Source organism: Rhincodon typus, chromosome 8, assembly GCF_021869965.1.
Source record: "Rhincodon typus isolate 14 chromosome 8, sRhiTyp1.1, whole genome shotgun sequence".
Lineage (NCBI taxonomy): Eukaryota > Metazoa > Chordata > Chondrichthyes > Orectolobiformes > Rhincodontidae > Rhincodon > Rhincodon typus.
Window position 1 is genome coordinate 83,913,690 of NC_063339.1, and position 22,543 is coordinate 83,936,232.

General features: G+C 42.0%; 1 long non-coding RNA gene across 2 annotated transcripts; it reads left to right on the plus strand.

Annotated features, from left to right (window-relative positions):
- The first annotated feature begins 604 nt into the window (after positions 1 to 604).
- LOC125483651 lies at positions 605 to 21,865 on the plus strand. Of its 2 annotated transcripts, none has more exons than XR_007262596.1 (3): positions 605 to 643; positions 852 to 910; positions 4,351 to 4,428. It is a non-coding gene; the product is annotated as an uncharacterized LOC125483651 (long non-coding RNA). The 2 variants fall into 2 exon arrangements; XR_007262595.1 differs by lacking the exon at positions 4,351 to 4,428 and adding an exon at positions 21,827 to 21,865 and having other exon boundaries at positions 606 to 643.
- Positions 21,866 to 22,543: the final 678 nt, after the last annotated feature.

A 22,543-nucleotide genomic window follows, 5' to 3' on the forward strand; every position in this document is an offset into this window, starting at 1 on the left:
GTGTATTTTAAATCCCACACCGCCTGAGTTTGCCATTAATGACTCTCCCCTTTCAACCTCTCTGCTGACATGAGGTGTGGTGTCCCTCAGGTTAAAGCACCATCAGTTGTGCCTCTGTAATGAGAAAGCAGAACCCTGTGATCCAGAATGAGTATGGCGACTCAGTGTCAGACTTTGTGATATTAGATCCCCGGGATGCAAACGTCTTATTCTCTATTAAATGTATTATATATGTGAGTTTTCCTGGTAGGAAGTAAAAAGAAAGATTCTTTGTACATATTACGACAAATAAAGTTCAATATTTACAATGGTGGGCACTTAATCCAGAATTCCGAGCGCTATGCACTGCATTTGCTTTTCACTGCGCAGGCTCAGTATGTTCCCACATGTCAACAGTCTGGAGCATGCGCAGTCGTAGCGATCCTGAGGAGCAGTCGTTCTTTCCTTCGGCTCCACAAAAAGTAACAATGAGACGGAACGGAGGAGGCGATGGACCGGGTGGTAAACAGGGAGGCTTTCTAAACACTTTGTGGATGCGGCAGATCTCGCATAAAGAAATTTTACAATTTTTTTTAAAAACGGGACATATCGAGGCTCCCTGCCAATGACAGGCTGCGGGTAACGGCCGCCATCTTTATAGGAGGTAAAGGGCAGCAGGGCGCAGGTGCGGTCACCCTGAGTTAGGGGAGAGAATGTTGTGAATGTTTCTCCTGCACTGACAGGAATAGAGTTTTTAAACTGTTTTACAGGGAGTGAGGAAGGGAGCGTTTACATACAGCAAACTCCAAAACAAATATATACTTCATTTTTTTGAAATTTTGTCCGGGACTGACTGTAATTTTATTTTACAGCATGTTAGAAGAGGATTTGCAGATCGGAAACTCAAACCAAATGATTCACCAATATCTAAGTAAGCCACTTTATTTTTTATTCATTCAGTACTGGATATTATTGGCCTTTGAATGTAAGATTGAGTAAGATAAAAGTAACATAAAATTCCTTCCAGTAACTATTGCCCATTATCTTAAGTCTGTGTCTTTCATAGTTTTACTATCAGTGAAGAGGAACAGCTGCTCTTTATCAACCTTATTTAAACATATCATAAACCGAGACACTTTATCAAATTTCAGCTTAATCTCCTTTGCTCTGTGCAGGGCAACTTCAACCTGTTTCTCCAACCTGACCCCACCACTAATTTCCCTCAGTTCTTGAGCCATTCTGATTCATCTGCTTTCAAATCTCTCCTCATACCCTCACATCCTTCATGCAGATTACCTGTTTGTGCAAACCTAAATGCTCTGTGTTCAAGTGGGTGATGCTATGACACACGGGCAATTGCTCAGTGACATCACCCTGATTGCCAGGTATTTCCTGAGCTGAGAGTTTACCTGACCCCAGTGCTTCAGACTCCGACATTTGACTTTAAAGTTGAACACAATGAAATTATTTCAATATGTTTCTCATGCTGTTCTCAGTTATCTGACTCTGGGGGTAATGCGACTCATTTTGTCTTCCCCTCGTTATGTGGCTGGTGTCAAAAACTCCTTTATAGCACCATCCATTGTGCTGGTTCATCTCTGCTCTCCCTGATCAACTCTCTGTCATTGTCTAACGTGCTCTGTCTCCAACAATGTGTGTAACTGTCTTAGGTATTTTACTGTTACTTCCATTGACTCTGTAAATGACGTGTTTACAGCTTAACCTTGCCTGACCATTTGTTGATGGCAATTGTCTTCCCTTAGTCGCTCCCACAATGCTGATTGGTAAGGAGTTATTCACCGAGTGATGACGAAGAGATTGTGATATGTGTCCAAACCAATGACAATTAACTAGTATCAATATAGTGCCCTTCACATAATGGAAACTTTTAAACAGTTCCTTGGGTGTGTTATAATGCAAGTTTTAACCCTAGACACAATGAAATATTAAAGCAGTGACAGAATGTTTTATGGTCAAATAAGTTGTTTTCAATGACTGTTTTAAAGCACAAAACTGACATCAAGAGACAGAGAGGTTTAATGAGGAAATTTCACAGTTTGTGGCCTTGGCAGTTAAAGGCTGAGGGCGCCAAATGTGGGATAGTTAAAATCGAGAATGCTGAGAAGGTTGAAATTCGAGGTAATACATAAATCTCAAAGGGCATTTTTAAAAATTAATTCTCGTGTGGTGGTGGGCACCGCTGGCTGGGTAAGCATTTACTGGCCGATCCTAATGGCCCTTGAAGGGCTGGAGGCTGGAGGACATGACAGAAATAGATAGAGCGGACATGATCAAGAGATTTGAACAGAAGGGTTAAAAGTTTAAAATTTAGCTGCATTAGCTCAGTGTGGTGGGTGAACCAGAATTGGTGCGTATACTCTCGCGAGTAGCAGAGTTTTGGATGACCTCAGGATTACGTCACTTGGTGAATGACCTGCAACTCCTTCCATTACAGCATTGTGGGAGCTTGTGTGTGAAGGTAAAGCTGCGAAGACAGCATCCCATGGTTGGGAGAATGGGCAGTGGTTAAAAACCTCATTTAGAAACAGTCAATGAAAGGAACAATAAAACACTGAACACAGCCCGAGTACACCCATTAATAGAGGCAGAGGAAGTTAAACTCGTGCAGAGTGGGGAATGTGAGACGACAGTGGGAGTATATCAGCATAGATAAGTCCAGAGGTAACAAAGGAGTGGATAAGAGCTTCAGCAGCAGATGAGCAGAGACGAGGAGGAGTTGGTTGATGTTACTGAGGTGGAAGTAGGTCGACTTGGTGGTGATGGGGATGTTTGATTGAAAATTCATCTCTGGGTGAAATATTTCACTATGGTTATGACGTGTTTGGTTCAGACTCAGGCAGTTGCTCGGGATGAGTTGGAGTCAGTTGTGAGGCAGTGGAGTTTGTGTTGAGGACTAAAGATAAAGGCCTCTGTTTGGCCATTAGTTACTTGGAGGAAATTTCGGTTCCACCAGGACTGAATGTCAGAAAAGTCAGGATGGTGCGTGATCTGGAGGGAACTTGGAGGTGATGGTGTTCACATCCACCTGTTACCCTCCTCCTTCTCGATGGTGGAGGCTGAGTGTTTGGAAGATTCTGACAAAGTCCTGGTCAAGTTGTAGGTCTAAAATCCCTCTTTTCATTCCTTATCTTCACATAGAAGCCAGAGTCTTGTGAGAGATTCTCTCTCACTCTTTTTTTTTGTTTGTTTTTTGTTTGATATAAATTCCACAGGATAATGGACAGGGAAGATTTACAAACTATCACGCTATGATCTGATGGAATCACCCATTTTGTCACAAATGAGTAATTTTTTTAACGTAGAAGGAAAATACTGTGTTCACAGTGGAGAGAAACTGTATAGGTGTGGTGTGTGTGGACAAGGCTTCAGCCAATCATCAGAACTCAGAAGCCACAAATGTAGTCACACTGGGGAGAAGCTGTGGAAATGTGGGGATTATGGGGAGGAATTCATTTCCCCATCTGAACTGAAAACTCATTGCAGTCACACCAGTAACAGGCCATTCACCTGTTCAGTGTGTGGGAAGGGATTCACTCAGTCATCCAACCTCCTGCAACACCCGTTTGTTCACACTCAGGAGAGATCATTTCAATGCCTGGAGTCTGATGAAGGCTTCCGACCCGAAATGTCGACTTTCCTGGTGGTGCCTGATCTGTTGTTATCCTCCTGCTCCACACTGCACTGACAGTTCTTAGAACCTCGTTTGGTACTTTGTTGGTATTTCTGCTGATTGTGTCCAAATGAGGTATCCATTCCTGCCCATCTCTGGTTACATGCTGCTGATTTTCCAGCTTTATCTTCCCATGGTCAGGAATTTTGTGTTCTGCACTGGAGATCATTTCTGTTTCTGAGGTAATATTGACTATCAAATACTTGTCACGACGTAAGGATAGCAATGCAAAACAAATTAGTCTCACAGTGAAATTTAAAATATTGAATGACCGTCAAAATTGCCCAGATTCTCCTGACCAGACTTGGTGAATAACCGATCTTGGGCACCGAGTTTCAAGAAAGAAGAAATAAGAATTTCTTGAGCAAAACAAACACAATCAACTTGGCAGTCTAATCAATATCTGTGATTTAAACACAACCTTCTTCTTGTATAACCTCCACTCTCACCGATTCACAGGCACACATAAGGAATATACTAAACAGAAAATAAAATTAATGTAAATTGTTAGTTCAATTAAACAGTTTCAAACAATGGATATCAAGCCTCTGTGCAATCCTTGGATAATGAGTTGTTCACGGGCACGTAAAAGTTCATCAAATTTCCAAGTCAGCAGTGAATGTAACAGTTTCGGCAAATTTCCTTAAATATTCTCTTATTTCCTATGTTGCCTTTCTCAGAGCATTCAACAATCTGATAACTGGATAGAAACTGAGAGATCGAGCAGCCCATCCAAAAGCTTCCAAAATCACTCTGCTCCTCCTTGATCTTCTTGAACTGCTGCAGTCCATGTGGTGAAGCTCTTCGCACATTGCTGTTCGCTGAGGAGTTTCAGAATTTTCATTCAGTGGTGATAAGGTAGTGCTGATTATCTGTGTTAGTTACAGTCGTTTTGTTTTAATATCCCGCCTTTAGCAGAATAGAAACATGGAAAATAGCAACTGGAGTCGGCTGTTGTGACATTCGATCCTGCTCTACTATTTGGTGTGATCATGGCTGATTGTTCAACTCGTAGCCTGTTCCCACTTGAGGCCCATATCATTGGATCGCTTTAGCCCTCAGAACGATACGTTTCTCTTGGCTTTAACTGCTTTCCATGGCAGCACATTCCACAAGCTCACCAGTCTCTGAGAAAAGAAATCTTCCCTCATCTCGGTCCTAAACAGTGTACCCTATATCCTTAATCCATGATCCCCTGGTTCTGGACTTCATCGTCATTGACAGCCTCCTTCCTGTATTTAACTTGTTAGTCCTGTTCGAATTTTATTGGTTTCTGTGAGATCTTCCCGCAAAATTCTAAACCCCAGATCATCCTATCTGATCTATTCTGTCATAGTATGTCAGTCCTGCCATCCCAGGAATCAGTCTGGTAAACCTCAATTGGACAGCCTCCATAGCCAGAACATCCTCAGTCAGATAAGTATTCCAAAACTGCACACAATGTTCCAGGTGTGGTCTCACCAAGACATCCCTGTTCCTGTTCTCAAATCCTCTCGCTATGAAGACCAACTTCGCATTTGCTGCCTTCACTTCCTGCCTCTACCTGCATGCTTGATTTGAGTGACTTGTGTACAAGGACAAACAGGTCTCAGTTCTCATTTCCCTTTTCTAAATCCAAGCCGACCGACTCTGACTCAGTCCAGTCCTGTTACTGTTTCCCAGTGTTGGATTAACTGGTCTATAAGTCCGTGTTTTCTCTCCACCTCCTTTTTAACATATTGGCTTACATTCGTTCCCCTTCAATCCATGGGAGCTGTTCCAGAGTCTATAGCATTATGAAAGACCCATTAATTTCCTCAATTTAGATTCAAGCCCACAGTTTCAGAATGCATCCGCCAACTCTCAGGCTACTTTGTTAAGTACTCTGGGGCATATATTACCAGGTGCTGGGATATATTGGCTTTTAATCCCGTTAATTTCTCCAACACCGTTTCCCTATTAATACTGATTTCCTTCACTTCTTCCCTCTCGTGTTCCCCAGCATTTTAGGGTTATTATTGATGTCATCATTTGTGATGACAGAACCAAAATATGTAATTAATTCGTCTGTCCATCTCTTTATTCCACATTCTAACTTCCCCTGTTTCTGATTGTAAGGGACATGTTTTCTTTTTTTTTTCTCTTCATATCCTTTTTGCGCTTTTACAAGTAGTTTGTATGTTCCCCGCAAGCTTACCCTTAGACTTTATTTTTCTCTTCATAACCAATCCTTTAATCCTCTTTAGCTAAAATCTGAACTGCTACCAGTGTTCAGGCCTGCTGCTCTTTTTAGCCAATTTTTACAGCTCTTCCTTGGATCCAGTGCTATCCCTAATATCTCTTGTTAGCCAAGAAAGGGCCACACTTCCCGTTTTTTTGTGCCAGACAGGAATGAACAAGAGTTGCAGTTCCTCCAAGTGCTCTCTAAATATTTGTCAACCCTTAAAGTTTGTGTTTCTCAAGTTATTGTAGCCTGCAAGCGCCTCATAACATTGTAATTTCCTCTATTTAGATTTTGGCCCCTCGTCTCAGAATCAACTCTGTCACTCTCCATCTGCATGAAGAGTTCAATCGTGAAGAGGTCTTCACTTTTCCAGATGGGGCCTTTCACAGCTAGATTGCCAATTAATCCATTTTCATTGCACAATTAAAATTTTGAAATCAAGTCCCAGAAGATCATAGAACTGTTCTCTCCCTTGAGAGAGAGAGATAGAAAGACGACTAACGGTGCTTTAACCTCAGGGTTACCAATCCTCAGGCAATGGGCAGGGTAAAGATGGTGGGACTTTCATGGTGACCTCAGCTGCTACAGGAATTGAGCACATGCTGCTGGTGTCACTCTGCATCAAAAACCCCAGGTGTCCAGCCAACTGAGCTTACCCACCCTGACCATTGCACAATACATCCTTGAAGATGGCCTGTCCTCTCTTTGGGTACTCAAGATATCGATCTAGAAAACCGTCTCATACACACTCCAGGAATTTCTCCTCGACGGTATTGTTTCTGATTTGATTTGCTCACCCTATGTGCCGATTGAAATCGCCCATAATAACCATAGGAACACAAGATAGAGGAACAGAATTAGGCTATTTGGCCAACCAAGACCGCTCCATAATTTGATTGTGACTGATATGTTTCTCAACCCCATTCTCCTGCGTTCTCACATAACCCTTGGTCCCCTTATCAAAGAACCTTTTTATCTCTGCCATAAATACACTTAATTACTTGGCCCCCACAAACTTCTACGGCTCTGAGTTCCACAGAATCACCACTCTCTGGCTGAAGAAATTCTTTTTCATCTCAGTTCTAAAGGGTCATCCCTTTGCTGAGAGCAGTGCCCTCAGGTTCGAGTCTCTCCTGCTAGTTGAAACATCTCCATGTCCATCTATCCAGTCCTCTCAGTATTCTGAAAGTTTCAATCACATAGAACCATAGAGTCTGACAGCACAGAAGCAGACAAATAGGTCGAACTAATCCATGCTGACCATGTACCAAAACTAATGTAGTCCCATCTGTCTGTACATCGCCCATTTCTGTCCGAACATATCTTATTTATGTATTATCCAAACGTCTTATAAACGTTGTAAACTGTAGCTGCATCCACCACTTCCTCTGGAAGTTCATTCCACACATGAACCACACTCTTGGAAAAACTAATGTTTGCCCCTCCCGCCTTTTCTCAATCTTTCACCTGTCACCTTAAAAATATGCCCCCTGGTCTTGAAATCCCCACCCCAGGGAAAGGAGACTTGCCATTCAACTTATCTTTTCCCGCTCAGGATTTCACATACCTCTATAAGGTGAACCTCAATGTGCCACATACATGTGAAAGGAGTCCCAGCCTGTCGTTATGACTCAATCCCTCCGCTCTCAGCAACATCCTGGTAAATCTCTCCTGAACTCTCTCCAACTTGATAATATATTTGCTATAACAGTACGACCAGAACTGGACACAATACTCCAGAAGAAACCTCACTGACGTCCTCTACAACCTCAACATGACGTCCCAACTTCTGTACACAATGGTCTGAGCAATGAAGGTGAGCATAAGAAACACCTTCTCAACCACCCTGTCTGTATGTGACGCAAATTTCAAAGAATTGCGTAACTGTAACCTGAAGTCTCTCTGTTCTACAATATCCAAGGCCCTACTTTTAATTGTATAGGTCCTGCCTCCCTTGTTTGTTTTACCACAATGCAGTATCTTGCACTTATTCACATTAAACTCCATCTGTCACTCCTCAGCCCGCAGGCCCAATAGATCAAGATCTCTTTGAAATTTTAGATAACCTTTTTCACTGTCCACTTCAGCATAAATTTTGGTGTCATCCGCAAAGTTATTAACCATGCCTTCAGTATAGTTCTCTAAATCATTTATATAAATGTCAAACGAAAGTGAACCCAATACTGATCCCTGCAGAACACCAGTGGTCACATCTGAACACCCGGCCTTCAGTCGAAAAACAACCCTCCACTACCACAGCCTGTCTCCTGACATTATTCAAATGTTGTATCCAATTGTCAAAGTCACCCTGGATCCCATTGTAAGCTAACTTTAGTAATTAGTCTACCATATGGAACTTTGTCAAAAGTTTTATTAAAGTCCAAGCAAACAATATTTACTGCTTTGCCTTCATCAATCATCTTGGTTACTTCACCAACAATCTCAATCAAATTTGTGAGACACGATTTCCGTTGCATAAAACCATGCTGATTATGCATAATCAGTCCTTGCCTCTCCAAACACTATCTTTCAGAATCACCTCCAACAGCTTATCCACCACCAAAATCAGACTCTCAGATCTATAGTTCCCAGGCTTCTCTTACATCTGTCAAATGAAGGCACAACATTCGCCACTCTCTCTTCATCTGGCACCTCATTTGTAGTTATAGATGATAGAATATTTCTGCAAGGGGCCCAACATTTTCTCTTTAACTTTCCACAACATGATGGGATGCGCAAGAGCAGGTCGTAAGATTTAGAGTCACAGTAATGGAAACAGGCCCTAAAGCCCACACTGATCCATGATGACCATGGTGCCCATTCAGCTATTTCCAATTGGAGGTTTGGTCCATATCCTTCTTAAACCCTTCCCATCCAACTGTTTTTTAAATGTTGCTATTGTACCTGCCTGAAACACTTTCTCTGGCAGCCCATTCCCTATATGCACCGTTCTCTCCATGAAGAAGTTTCCTCTCTCACCTTAAACCTATGACCTCGAGTTTTCAATTCCCCATCCCTGGAAAAAGACGATATGCATTCATCCTATCTATGCCCCTCATGATTTTATACACCTCAATAAAGTCATCCCCTCATTCTCTGACATTCCAGATAATTAAGTCCTATCCTGGCCAACCTGTCCCTACAACTCAGGCATACTAGTCCTGACAACATCCTAGTAAATCTTCTTGGCATTCTTTCCAGTTTAACTATGTCTTTCCTAAAACAAGGTGACAAAACTGTACACAGTATTTCAGTGCGGCCTCATCAATAACTCATACACCTGTAACATAACATCCAACTCCTATACTCAATGCCTCAACCGATGAAGCCAGCATGTTAAGTGCCTTCTTCACCTCGTTTGTCTATTGGTGACACTGGTCGCAACAAACTATGTGCTTTTACTCCGACGTCCCTCTGTTCCACAATACTCCTCAGGACCTTACCATTTACTGTATAAGTCCTATCTTTGTCTGACTATCCGAAGTACAACACCCCACACTTAATTATGTTGAATTGCAGTTGCCAGTTCTCAGCCCACATCCCCATCTGATCAAGATCTCGCTGTAATTTTTGATAACCTTCCTCACTATCAACAATACCTTCTAATTTTGTATCATGCGCAAACTTACTAATCATGCCTTGTACATTCACATCCAGATCATTTATGTAAATAACAAAGATCCCACACCTACCACTGGGGCACGCCACTTGTCACAGGCCTCCAGTCTGAGAAACAGCCTTCAACTATCACCCTCTGCTTCTGACCATCAAGCCAATTTTGAATCAAATTAGCTAGCTCTCCCTGGATCCCATGCGACCTAACCTTCATGAGTAGCCTGCCGTGCGGGACCTTGTCAAAGGTGTACGAAAGTCCACATAGACAACATCCACTGCCCTACCCTCATCTATCCTCTTGATTACCTCTTCGAAAAACTCTAAAAGCTTTGTCAGACATGACTTACCGCACACAAATACATACTGACTATCCCTAATCAGACCTTGACTATCCAAATTTTGGTTGATCCTGTCCCTTGGTATCCTCTCCAATAACTTGCCTACCACTGATGTAAAGCGCACTGGCCTGTAGTTCCCTGGATTGTCTTTGCTACCTTTCTTAATTAATGGAACAACATTAGCCATCCTCCAGTCTTTCGGAACTTCACCAGTGGCTAAAGATGAAACAAAAATCCCTGCAAGGGCCACTGCAATTTCTTCGCCAGCCTCCCACAGTGTCCGAGGATGGATTTGATCAGGCCTCGGGGATTTATCCACCTTAATGCGCTTTACGACTGCAAACACCTCCTCTCCGCTAATGTGTATGTGGTCCAAAACATCTGCACTTGTTTCCCTTATTTCCTCAACATCTATGAATCTCTCCTCAGTAAACACGAAGGAGAAACATTCATTAAAAATCCCTGCGGTCTCCTATGGCTCGTGTGAACAGTTTTCAAAATGCCGTATTTCTTTCCCTGAGTTCTCTGGCCTCCATTTCTTTCTCCACAGTTAAAACTGATACAAAATATTCCTTTGATATCTCTCTCATCTCCCGAGGTTCAATACAAAGATGACATCTTTGATCTTTACAGGGCCCTCCATGCTCTCTTGCTTTTAGAATCTCTTTGGATTATCCTTAACCTTATCTATCAAGGCAATTTCATGTTCCCTCTTTGCCTTCCTGACCTCCCTTTTCAGAGTGCCCCTGCGCTGTTTATTCCAATCAAGAAATTAATTTGAACCCAGTTGTTTATCTCTAATACATGATTATTTTTTACTCTTGACTAAAACCTTTTTCATTCATTGTTCTCTAATCCTACCAGCCTTACATTTCACCGTAACAGGAACATAATGACTCTGAAGTTTCGTTATCACACTTTTGAAACCCTCCCACTTATCAGATGTCCCTTTACCTGCAGTCTACTTCAATCAACTTTTGGAAGTTCTTTTCTCATGCCATTAAAATTTGTCTTATTCCAGTTAAAACTTAAACTTTTATGGAAGGCTTATCCTTTTCCATTACTGTTTTAAAACTGATGGAATCAGTATCACCAGACCCTATTTGTTCCTGTACAATCACTTCAGTAAGTTGCTATGCCTTATTAACCAAGAGAAGCTCAAGTTTTTTTTGTTTTTTTTTCCTCTTTCTTTAGTAGGTATATTGACTTATTGATAAAGAAGATGTTGTTGAACGCATTTAACAAATTATTCACCATCCCAACCTTAAACCCTATGGCAGTTCCAGTCAATGTCTGGAAAATCAAATTCAAAGACCATTGCAAATTTCCTTCTGACTATTGGGGGACCTATCGTACAATCCCATCAGATGATTACTCTTTTCTTATTTTAATTTCAACCCATATGTTTTCCCTGGATGATTTTTCAGAAATATCTCTCCTAGTTACAGCAATAATGTTTTCTTCAATAAAAAGTGCGACTCCTCCTTTTTCGCCTATGTTTCATACCCATCCTATCGCTCCTGAAACCTGAAACACTAGGATGGGCAAAATATCTTGCAGGCTGTGTATAATGTAGAAAAATGTGAAATCATTCACTTTAGCAGGAAGAATAAATAAGAGTAGACTATTCCTTAAATTGTGAATGACTGCAGAATTCTGAGGTGCAGAGGGATTTATGGTTCATAAAGTATGAGTTACAAAGTTAGTATGCAGATATGGCATGTCACCATGGGGTCATACAGCATGGCAACAGACCCAGCGGTCCAATTATTCCACACTGACCATGTTCCCAGACTAAACTAGTCCCATCATCCTGCATTTGGCCCGTATCATTCAAAACTTTTCGAATTCATGTACTTATCCGAATGTCTTTTAAACATGGTAACTGTGCCCACATCCACCCTTTCCTCTGGCAGTTCATTCCACACACTGACATTCTCTATGTTAAAAAGAACGTTGTTCGCCATGTCTTTTTAAAATTTTTCTCCTCTCATCTTAAAAATATGTTCCTTAGTTTTGAACTTATCCACCTGAGGGAAAAGTCCTTTGCTTATTCGCCTTATCTATGCCTCTCAGGATTTTAAAAACCTCCATAAGGTCATGCCTCAACCTCCTACCTTCCAGTAAAAGAAGTCCCAGCTTATCCAGCCTACTTTTATAACTTATACCCTGCATTCTCCGCAATATCCTGGCATTTTGTTTCTGAACCCCCTCCAGTTTAATAATAACCTTCCTATAACAGGACGACTAGAACAGTACACAGTACTCCAGATGAGGCCTCACCAACATCCTTACAAACCCAACGTCCCAACTCCTGTCGTCAAGGCCTGAGACCTGAACCCCGAGATCTCTCTGTCCTGCAACACTACCCGAAGTCATACCATTAATTGTATAAGACCTGCCCTTGTGAAGTATTGCATTTTGGTAAAACAAACATTTATCCAGATAAAATTCAAACTGCCAATCCTCAGCCCATTGACCCAATTGATCGAGATATCTCTGTGATCCAGAAAGCCAATATGCTGTATACTTTATTATGACATGAATTAAACATCAGTGTAAGGATGTCTGCTTAATTTGTACAGGGAAGGAAGGAGACTAAATCTCAAATACCATGTACAGGCTTTGGTCTTCTGTACCTTTATTTGAAGTGATTCAGAGGAGGTTTACCAGACTGAAACCTGGAATAAGTGGGTTGTCGAAGGAGAATAGGTTTGGCAGACAAAAAGGAAAAGGACCAGGTGAGAACTGCTGATTAAAACAGGAAAGTAATGTGATGTGAGGCAGGATGTAGGGTCTGGTGAAGTAGAATCTGTATGATTTGAGCTCTATGTGATAAATTATGGATCGTATTTAAATAGATGATGGAGATGGATTATGGCAAACATTGAAAGAGGGCGTGGACAAGTTATTCATCTCAGTCTGCCATAAGTTATTCATCTCAGTCTGCCATAAGAATAAAATGGGAAACATGGTCTAACCATGGCAGAGTAAGGGAAACGAATAGATATTGAATTTAAGGAAACAGCATACAAAACTAGGTAAATAAAATAACAGAAGTGAGGATTTGGAACAGTTTAGATTTCAGCAAAGGGAGAAAATAGAATATGAGAGTACTCTTGCAGGAAAATATACAAACCAACAGCATTTTCTTCCTTCATCCACAGGATGTGGGCATGGTTGGCTTGGCCAGAATTTATTGCCCAGACGGCTGTCAAGAGTGAACTGCATAGCTGTGGGGCTGGAGTCACATGCAGGCCAGTCCGACTAAGGATGACAATTTCTTTCTCTAAAGGATGTTTGTCAACGAGATGGGTCTTTTTTTCCTGACGAACGACAACGATTTCATGAAATCATTAAACTCTTAATTGAAGGTTGATAGTAAAAGATTAGTCAAAAAGAATATAGCGTCTCCTGACAGTCAGAAACGACGAAATTATATTAGAGTACAAAGTGATCGCAGGCCAAGTAAATAGGCTTAGATTTTCATAAAGGAGGACACAAATAAGGTCCCAAAATTAAGGGTGTCCCAGGGTCTACTGGGAAGGTGGAATTGAAAGTATTATTATTCGTAGGAAAATGATATTGGGAGAACTAATGGGATCACAAAAAGATAAATCCCCAGCGATTGATGACCTTCATCTCAGAGTACCTCAGGAAGTGGCCCTAGAAATACCAGATGCGCTAGTGGTTATCCTTCAAAATTCTATAGACTCTCAGAGTTCCCATGGATTAAAGGGTAGCTAATGTAACTCCAGTATTTAAGAAGGGAGTCAGAGAGAAAACAGGATTTGCATAGCATTGATGATGGGAAAAATGTTCGGATCCTCGGTTAAAGGTGGTATAGCAGACTAGGAAAATAGAGACAAGACCAGACAGAGTCAGCAGAGCCTTTTCCTGTGCTGTGGACTCTGTGTTGCGCATGAATTCCATCCAAGCCACTCACCAGCCTGACTTGGAAATACATCGCTATTCCTTCAATGTTGCTGGGTCAAAATCCTGAATTTCCTCCCTCATAGCATTGTGGGTCCAACTACAGCTCATGCAGTACAGTGGTTCACGAAGGGAGATGACTCCCACCTTCCCAATGGCAACTAGGCTCAGCAATGCCCAAAGGAATGAAACAAAAACATTATCAAGGCCAAGTGGGAATGTGGAATTGAAGCCGAAAGAGATGAGCTTTGACCTTTTTTGAGGCGCAAGGGGCAGAACAGACTACTCCTCGTTCCTATTTCGTATGTTCCATACTCCTTCCATCAAAATGCATCATCTCATCAGGAAAGGTGTATTTGCTGGAATTTAGATGGATGAGAGCTGATTTGATTAAAATTTTCCAGATGTTAAATGAAGCTGGCCTGGGAGACAAAGAAGAACGAATTCTCTGGGTGGGTGAAATGGCCCCTCGAACCCCCTCCTCACCCGCAATAATCAGACAAGACTCGAGTTTCTTTTATTCTCCAGTTTATTTGAAAATACATACAAATGAGAAACAAGAGGAGGTCACTCAGCCCTTTGAGCCTGCTCTGCGTCACAATAAGGTCATGGCTGATCTGATTTCAACCTCAGTTCCGTGTGCCTTCATACCTCTGAAAGTCTTTGATCATCTTGGTCATCAAGATTCTGTCTGCCTTTGCCTTTAAAAAAAAAAAATTCTGCATCCACTGCCTTTAGACGAAGGGAATCATAAAGATTCTCAAAACTCGGAGAGAAAGTATGTTTCTCACCATCTCAAATGGGCCCACCCTTACCCATTAAACAATGACCCTCAGTTCTAGATTCTCCCAGAAGAGGGAGCATGTTTTCAGATCCCCTCAGGATCTTTTATGTTTCAATTTAGTTTCCTCTTTCTTTTCTAAATTCCAGAAGGTATAGGCTTTGCCTGTCTAACCTTTCCTCATAATGCAATCTATTCATTCCAGGTATTAATCAATTAAATATTCTCTGAAATGTTTCCAACATATTAACAACCCTTGGTAGTGCAGTGACCAGTACTGAACAGAGTACTCCAGATGCAAGTCTCACCAGTACAGAGGGGGACTGCAAGTATCTGAGGATGGCCCATGCTTTCCCGCTTGATTACGGTAATGTTTTCCCAGCAAGCTCAGGTCATATTTATCCAATTACAGACTGACATAGGCTAAGGTCAGACAGTGGACAGTTTGTATTGTTACACAGACAGCATTGTTGTGGTATCACTCAAACCTCCCACTCTGCTGGCTCTGCAGAGATAATGACTGGCCCTGCAGCCAGTTCTCACAGCCTGATTTGTTCTGAATTTTTCAACGTCTGTCCTTTCAATGACATTAATGATCCAGGTGGGGTTTTATGACAATCCAGCAGCTTTCATTTCACTTTTGACTGTTGTAATTTTTTTTTTTCCAGGGAATTAGAAAGGGAGAATTTACAGACCGGCAGCTCAAGTCAAATATTGGATCAAGAGCTGCCAGTAACACTCATTTCTCAGTAAGTTTGAACATGGAAGGAAGAAGTATCTTTCACAGTGAAGAGGAACCATATTGTGTGGACAAGCCTTCAGTCTGTTGTTTGGTCTGTCGAGACATAAATGCAATCAAAATAGGGTGACAACAATGACATAAAGCAGCACTTGCTTTGTAATAACATGGTGATCGATCTCCGTTTGATTTAAGCAAGTGCTACTCAGCTCCTGATCTCCTTACATTCTTGGCGCAAACATGGACCAAACAGCTGAATTCTAGTGAGAGTGACGATCCGCTATCTTAAGGCTCCATTTGACAGAGTATTGTATCAAGGAATCATAGCAAACCTAAAGTCAATGGGAATCAATGAATATTATTCTTCTTTTGACAGCGAGTTTTTGAAAAGATTGTATCTTCAGACCTGAGCAGAGTGAAACAAGGTGAATTTATTCAACCTTGTACCACATATATGCAGAAGAGGTCTCTAAGTCGAGCTTGGAGACACTCTACCAGTTACAACTCAAAACAGCATGTTACGAAATTTTCACGTCAGAATGGTTGCATGTAATATTAACATTAAAATAAATTATATGTCAGTCATTTACAATAAAAACGGGATGCTGTTCCATTTCTTACAAAGTTCTGAGTCTTCCAGTTTTGACAGGACTTCCACTTCCATGTTATCTTCAGAGCATCTCTGTCCTCACTATCTCTCACAGCATACAAGCCTTACCTTATGAGTAATACTAACGTGACTAAGTACCTGCTGATGGTTCACAGTTACGTATTTTCAGTTAAACTACCTGAGCCACAATAACTATGTCTTTATATGGTTGTATTTTACTCTTAGCCCTCTACTGTACTGTTTGTCCAATTTTATTTCCTACTTGTTCTGTGTTTAAGTGCTTTGCTCCTTTTATATTTCCCTTGGACACTCTCTATCTTCCTTACTCTACTTCACGCTGGTTGGATATTACTGAATACAGTGGAAGCGGTTTGTGATTGTAGGAGGCCAACCATCTCAGCTGCAGGAGTTCCTCTGGATCAGGTTCCAGTTCCAACTACCTTCAGCTGTTTTGTCAAAGACCTTCCCTGCATCATAAGGTCAGAAGTGGGAATGTTTGATGATGATTGCACAATGCTTAGCACTGTTTGTGACTCTTCAGATACTGAAGCAATCAATATATAAATGCAGTATCCTTGGACAATTTTGAAGTTAGCCTGCTACATGACAAAGAACATTTGCATCAACAAGTACCAACAAATAATGACCAAATCTGACAAATGAGAATCTAACCATAAACCATTGATATTCAATGGTTTTATGTTCACTGAATTCCTCCACTATCGTCATCTTGGGTGCTAACATTGATGAGAAACTGAACTGGACCTGCCATCTCAATATTGTGCCTATAAAGGAAGGTCAGAAGGAAAGAGATTCTGTGTTGATTAACTCAATTTGTGACTCCCCAAAGCACGTGCATCATCAGGAGTGTAACAAAACACTCTCCATTTGCTTGGGTGGAGGCTGCTGCAACAACACTCAAGAAACATGACACCACCCAGGCCACTGCAGTCCACCTAACCTGTGACCCATTCAGTACCTTCAGCATTTACTCCCTTCATCACTGAGGTACGGTGGCATCAGAAAGCACCATCTACAAGGTGTACTGCAGTTTACTCACCCATGTTCCTTTGACCGCACTTTCCCAGCCGCAAGCTACCACCTGGATGGACAAGAGCAGAAGATGCATCAAAACATCACCAGCTGCAAATTCCCCTCCAAAGTCCATGACATCCAGACTTGCAGCAGTATCAGCGATGATCTCATTGAGTGGTACAGCGGACTTGTTTCACCAAAAAGCCTATTTTAGCCTTCCATGTTCGAACATGATTTTTAAAAAAGTTGATTACTGCAGTACCCAGATTTGTGCGGTCCTCTGCCTGTTCTCTGGTGTTTGTTGAAGTTCCAGCATCATCTCCTTGGTCTTGTATTTCAGTCTGTGGTCAAGAACTGAAAGTATCTCAAAACCCTCTCGACCACCTGAGTTCCTGTCCAACCACCTTCAAGAATCTGTGTATATGGGGAGGTGATGGTCTAGTGATATTATCATTGGGCTGTGAACCCAGCGACCCGAATAATTTTCCGGGGACCTGAGTTCGAATCCCGCCATGGCAGATGGTGGAATTTGAATTCAATAAATATGTGGCATTAAGAGTCAAATGCTGACCATGAATCCATTGTCGATTGTTGGAAAAACCTATCTGGTTCACTAATGTCCTTTAGGGAAGGGAACTACCAACCCTGCATGTGACTCCAGACCCACAGCAATGTGGTTGACTCTGGGCAATAAATGCTGCTTAGTCAGCAACACCCTCATCCTGTGAATGAATAAAAGTAAAGAATGCTCTCTCCAAGGTCTCCTTGTTCTTCCACACCACTCAAAATCCTCACTTTCATTGTTCACTCTCCCTGAATTCATTATCACTCTCTTCTTTCAATTGAATTCTATTCACCATTTCCTCTTTCCACCTGATTGATATCTGCCTGCAGTCCATGACTTTCCTCCTCATAGTCAACTACATGACCAAATATTGCATACCACCTGCAAACTTCTAAATTATGGCTCCTGCAACTAAGTTTAAATCATTGATCCACATCAGAAAGCAGTGGAACTCCACTGGATAAGAATGGAAAGAAATGCAATTCCTGTAAATCAGAGACAAATAATAAAAATAGAAGAAATTGCTGGAAAAGCTCAGCAGAACTGGCAGCAAAATACATGTCTACTTCCTTCTTGCTTTTCCATAGGAGCACACCTGTTGGCAAGCACCTCTGGCTACACATTTCCAATGTGTCACACCACCCAGAATGTGACAGATAGAAAAGCATACACACACAAACAACAATGGACCAGCAACACACAATGTCAGACAAAGGGACCAAACAGACCAGCAACTCACTCAGATAGACAGACTCACTTTTTGTCTAAACGTTCAGTAAGGGCTAATCCAAAAATAACATTCCTCATTCTGAAGAGATCTGCAGAAGGGTCTCTGAACTGGAAACGTTAACTCTTCTTTCCCTCCACAGATGCTGTCAAACCTACTGAAATTCTCCAGCAATTTCTGTTTTTGATACATTCCTCATTGTTATTTGTCAGGGAATGGTAACATTCCCCAAATCTTGTACAACATCATGCAAATATGTCTGAAGGCTATCATTCGCCATTCTCTCCTTATCATCGTGTTCTCACCCTTCTGCCTTCCAAAACCACACCCCATAACGTGTAGATAACAAGGTGTAGAGCTGGATGAACACAGCAGGCCACGCAGCATCAGAGAAGCAGGAAAGCTGACGTTTCGGTTCTGGACCCTTCTTCATTTTTTTTTTCTGAACGTCAGCTTTCCTGCTCCTCTGATGCTGCTTGGCCTGCTGTGTTCATCCAGCCCTACACCTGGTTATCTCAGATTCTCCAGCATCAAGCAGTTCCTACTCTCCCCATAACTTGTAGATTTTTTTACTTCCTGTCACTATGGCGCCAAACACATGAAAATTCGTCTGGTTCCAATGAAAAGATAGTGGATATGAAATAAGAATCCTGTTTTAAAAGAAACATAGACAAACGTACAAAGAGTGAATTTAACAGGCAGGGGGAATTTGTCGGGGAAGTAGTGGGGGGGTGGTGGGGGAACAAACTCTAATTTGGTTGATAATTGCAATATTTCCCCGGAAACATCATGATCCAACAAAAGAGGCCAGAAATATTCTGTGATATTTCCGACAGCCTAATGCCCCAATAATCCCTGCTCCATGTCAATAAAAGCTGCTCCGGGTGAGGTTGGAGCTCACAGCCTCAGCATTTAACGCGCCTCTAAACCGTCATAGAAGGACCGCGCGCTCACCGATTGTGTCACTCGAGCCACAGAGTAGCCCCGCACGCTCATTGCCATCCCCATTTCCAGTTGTATCTTCACAGCTGCGCCACTGAGTTTCTCTGATTCCGGAGCTGGGAACTGGGATTACATCGTCGACTGCAATAATGGTTACTTCATTGTGTGAGAGAACTTCTGATGCAACCGATGTTCAACGAGGTTTCTATTGAAAAATACATTACAACAACAGCCTGCACTATCCCCTGTGTCTTTGATGTTTTGTAGAAATCTATCAATTTCAGTCTTCAACATACTCAATGGAACCTCCAAAGCCTCTGGGAACATCGAAGTTAAAGATTCCAGCCCACTGTGAATCTTCACATTACAGTGCACTGCTTGGAAAGTATTCTTGTTGTGTATCTTGTGCTGTTCCTATCATATGCTCTGCCACTGCAGTTATTGCTCTTTACAAGCGGGCTCTTCTGTGTGGCGCCGTGATCATATAATAGTTAGTATTCTGTGTTGCGGCCGCAGCGACCTCGGCTCGAATTCGAGTCACGGCAAAAGGTGGTTGTTTGCTGCTTTTGTTTTTATCCCTTGTAGTACATGCTGCAGAAATGCGGCAGAGTATCAAATTTTTTACATGAAGATATTCTTCGAGGTGATGACAATCGTCTGTCAACCCCCACCCGTTCACACATCTGCGTTTGATGTATCAGAATTCAAACCCACCACTTGGAGATTTCTCTCCCTTCCACAATCACTAACTCTCCTTTACGTCCCTCCTTCCACTTCACTGAGGCACTACGCAATCTAATATCCATTTTCACATTAACATTGTTGACTCTGTCCTGTTGTGGTCAGTGTCGCTGTATGAACGTGCCCTGTCTCACCAACTTTAAGCTATCGATTTAGATACTGCGGCTGTGAGATCAAAACTCATGTAGCAGATTTTACTGACTTGGACCAGTGATTATTGGAGCTTCAGACTTAGGAAAACAATGCAGGGCGATATAGAACAAAACAGACTTCATCGGAAAAGAGCAGTTTCTGTGGCTTTTTGCACATTTATTTCATTTGTTCATTCAGCTATAGCTCGAGTACTGTGTGCAGTTCTGTTATTCACATTGTTGCGGGAGTGATAGCACTAGAAACGGTGCAGAAGAGATTTACCAGAATATTGTCTGGTCTGAAATGTTTCAGTTATGAAGAAAGATGAAACAGACTGTGGTTGTTTTCCTTAGAGCAGAGGAGATGTACAAAATAATGAGTGATATTGATAGGGCAGACTCAAATAAATGCTTCCCCTTGACGGCGGGATCGATCACCAAGGACCACAGATTTAATGTAAGAGGCAGGAATGTTTGAGTAAATGTGTGGAAAAAGGTTTTCAGCCGGCGGGTGGTTGTAATCTTGAACCCACTGCCTGTAATGTCCTTCAAGCAGGTATCCTGATGAATTTAAGAAGCATTCAGATGTGAATTTGTGATGCTAAGGCATTGACGTCTGTTGGCTAAGCGATGGAAATACAATTTGGATACTTAAGCGATTGTGTTGGATTGGTGCACACGGAAAGACCGTAAGGGGCATTTGAGTTCCAGGTCCTTGGTAGTGTAGTGGTTAGTATCTCTGAGTGTCATGCGGGAGACCGGAGGTCACCTCCTTGCTGGGGAGGATCTAACCATGTTTGGGGCCGTTCAGCGAAAGGGACCCAGCTTTGATTTCAGCTTTTGGTGATGTCTGCGTGGAGTTTGCATGTTCTCACCATGTCTGTGTCGGAGTCCTCCAATTTCTACCCCCAGTCTGAACATATGCATGTTAGGTGAATCGGTTGTGGGAAATTGCCCTGTTGTGTGCAGGGATGTGCAGGCCGGGTAGTTAAGCCATGGTAAATGCGGATTTATGTGGATTGGCAGGTGTCACTATTTTATACTTGGTTCTGGACGAGAATGGACACTGCTTCATATCGGGCTCTGGGGTATAATGTTCACTCTTTCATGTTGGACTCTGTGAGAGAATGTTCACTGTTTTATATCGGACTCTGTGGGAGAATGTTCACTGGTTTATATTGGGCTGTGGGCGATAGTTATCACGGTCTGAAATCGGGCACTGGAGCCGGATGTTCACTGTTGTATATCGGGCTCTGTGGGAGATTCGTCACAGGTTTATATCGATCCCAATTCTACACCTCCTATACCTTTGCGGGTGTGATGCAACAAATACCTATAGCCCTTTAATCAAAACAAAAATGAATGGCAAGCTGAATGTATATTTTGAGATTTGGTGACCAACAAATGCTATGTATCTGTGAGAATGTATATCTCGATAACGAAAATATGAACTGCACGACATTTCTGGGATTTAGATTTTCACGTTGGAATATGATTCGGTCCCTTGTTCAGGACAGAATAACTATCCGGTGTAAGTGAAACATGATCAGCACTGGACTGCAGAGAAAATGCACAAAGCCGAGCGAGCCACGTATAAGGTGATGCCATGCGACGAACTTACAGTTACCAAACGTGTGTTGCAAAATAAGCAGTCCGAAAACAATTCCTTTGTCTCGAAAGATAAGCAGATTTAGAATCCAAGAACGACACATCCCATTGCGAAATTGTTCTAAAGGCAGTGCAGGTACGAGCTACTTTATCATAATTCCATTCACTTTCCCTGTCTTTCTGCTTAGTCGGCCGTTTTCCGGCGAAGATTTCCACTTTTGGGCAAGAGCAAATACCAGAGGTCACACGACACCATGTTATACGAGCGATTGTCTCAAAAATGATTTTTCCGATGTTGTTACGGGGACACAGCAAAAGCAAAGGCACGGGGAAAGGCTTCAAGGATCCCTGTCATGCTCGTCCATTTCTTAGCCGCTTGACTATGTCCGGCTACAATATCAATTTCCCAACAGATGCTGATACTCCTTTATTCAAAACAAAAATCAATGGAAAACTGAATGCATCTTGCGAGACGCGATTGAATAACAGATGTAATATGTCTGTGAGAAACTATAATCGGGTATGCTTCGACAAAGAAAACATGAACTGCGTGACATTTGTGGAATTCAGATTTTTGTTTTCGTAAATGATTTCGCTCATTGTTTCAAACAAAACGACCTCCCAAACATGTTGACAGAATGTAAGAGGTTTCGAGCGAATCCAAAAACAGACAGCTCTTAACACACAACAGAAGCAAAAATGACAAGGCGAACGCATTCCCAGACACACCGAAGCATGAATGCTTTCTGTGAGACACCTCCAGTTTTCTGGGTCACTAACCATTCACACAAATGGCATCGGGGCTATTCTTAACTGCTCCTCCAAATGCGCTGGAGGTTTAGTCCAACGCCACTAACCGGAAACTGCTCAAGTCAGGAAAAAGAAAAAGGATAGAGTGAGAATCA